Source organism: Phascolarctos cinereus, unplaced genomic scaffold (assembly GCF_003287225.1).
Source record: "Phascolarctos cinereus isolate Bilbo 61053 unplaced genomic scaffold, phaCin_HiC Scaffold_5;HRSCAF=322, whole genome shotgun sequence".
NCBI classification, from domain to species: Eukaryota; Metazoa; Chordata; class Mammalia; order Diprotodontia; family Phascolarctidae; genus Phascolarctos; species Phascolarctos cinereus.
The window spans coordinates 124,006,103-124,008,279 of record NW_027555958.1 but is presented as its reverse complement, the minus strand read 5'-3'; the positions used below and the strand labels follow the sequence as shown (position 1 = coordinate 124,008,279).

Here is a 2,177-nt window from a genome sequence, read left to right as displayed (position 1 = left end):
TGATGCCTCTCTAAATAGACCACAAAAATTTATTCTTCACATTTAAGAACTTAGGTTCAGTTTTTCTTGTTGCCTCACTTTACAATGTTCAGCTCCTCAAAATAATATGCTTACGTAACAGGACTACATGGACCCAAATTAATTCAAATTATTGATAGTACATATAAGCCATAAGAAAAATTATGTAAATATAGGTACTTTTAATATTATATGCAACAAATCATAATAAAAAGACAATTATAAACAGGACATTGTTCCTTTATATTCATTAGCAATATATTGCTCTTACAGTAAACCAAGTTTGTATTCCACCATCATGTGTGGTTATTTCATTATTTCACTTTACAATGGATCCTTAAGAATACCTTCAAATCCAATACTTTCATCATTACCCCTCAAAATACCCAAGGAGAGGTTTGAGTTCTGAAGAAATGAAAGATGCTGGACCTGATGCACTGCCTTGAATTCCATCTGTAACTTCAGAGGGTATAGGCCTTGGATATCTCTCAATGTGGAAAAATTCATTTTATCTTTGCTGAGCTGGAAATTTTTTTTCCTGATAATTCAAGAGGCAAAAGTTTGTTTTTGATGCAAGAAAAACCTCTCCGAAGAATATCATGGTTTCCAAAAGGACCATTAGCTGAAAGTTCAGAAACTGAAAAACTCTACTTTTGCTGAGATCCAAGTCTTCTGGTATTCATCTTCAATCTGCCTACCTGCCATCACTGCACTGAGCCTCATTCTTGTCCACTCAGTTGTCTGTTTCCATGTTCATAACCCATTTATTTTCAATGGTTTTTCCCCAACAGTGGCTCTTCCCTTTTGTACCATTTGCCGCTTAAAATCTCTTAAATTATTTAAACTTTCTTTTCCTTTTTCCCTTCATGACAAATGTTATCCTAGTTTTCCTTTTTAACCCTCAGTAATTTCTCCTCTGTCTCAATAAAAGGCTTCTCTACTTCTCTTTGTTCCTTGTTATGGCCATTCTCCAGTTTAGTACATTCTTATCTCTATGCCTCATTTTTTACTTTTTCTCATACATGTCTCTGTACCTCTTTTTCAGGAAGTGGGTAATATATTTCATCATAAGTCCTTTGGAGATATGGTTGATGATTGAATTGATTGAGTGCCTAAATCTTTCAAAATTATTTTCCTTTCTAATGTCACCATCCTTACATAAATTATCTTGATTCTGCTCACTCCATTCTGCATCACTTCATAATACCCAGGATTCTCTGAAATCCTATCTTTCCTCATTTCTTATGGTACAATAAAATTCCGTTGCATTTATAGAGGTGAAGGGGTCCACAATTTGTTCATCTATTCCCCAAATGTCAAAGAAATAATCTAAGGCAGCTCTTTAAATTCTAGCTTTTTAATTTTCTTTATTTTCACTTTTAACCCTTTCCTTTCAGGATAAGGAAGTTTGCTTTGCTTATGCTTTTTCTTCCCAGGGATTACATTTCTTCTTAACCTGCCCCTGTCCCTTCGTTATTCCCCCTTGTTTCCCTGTTGAATTTGAAATATTTCTACACCAAATTCTGTGCGTGCGTGTGTTCAACCCTGCCTTGTCCATTTCAGATAAAAGTGAAGCTTACATGATGCCTACTTCCCTCCCCTTTCCTGTATATTTGTATATATGTCACGCAAACCCAATAATAATAAACAGCAATTTCTACCTTTTTACCCTAGAGAATTCCTTTTCCTTATTCTCTCTTCTTTTTCCTGTCTTTGAACCCTGAGAACACAACCAATCCACCTTCTAGGAACTCTGTGTGTGTGTGTGTGTGTGTGTGTGTGTGTGTGTGTGTGTGTGTGTGTGCATGCGCGTGTGTGTGTGAACTCCCTCAATACTCTTTGGGGACATTAAGGTTCTGAAGGGATACTTGTTTCTTCTCCTCCTTTTGGAATGTGAGCACTAAATCACCATAAATCACCTTTTAATCACTCAAGTAAATTTACCTTTCTACTTGTCTATGAACACATGTTCATATTTCAGAGTTTCTACTCAGTTTTCATCTTTTCACCACAAATACTACTCTATCACATTAAAGATACATCTTTTTCTCATAGAATTGTGCTCAGCTTTGCAAGATAAGTATTCATGGATGCAAACCTACATCTTTCGCTTTTTAGAATATCGTATTCTAAGTCCTCTCATTTACGGTAGACACTTC

The 2,177-nt window shown here is 35.5% G+C and overlaps 1 pseudogene; it reads right to left on the bottom strand.

The window, feature by feature from the left end:
* Positions 1-285: 285 nt before the first annotated feature.
* On the bottom strand, positions 286-701 carry LOC110208808 (proteasome maturation protein pseudogene; annotated as a pseudogene).
* Between the last annotated feature and the right edge of the window lie 1,476 nt (positions 702-2,177).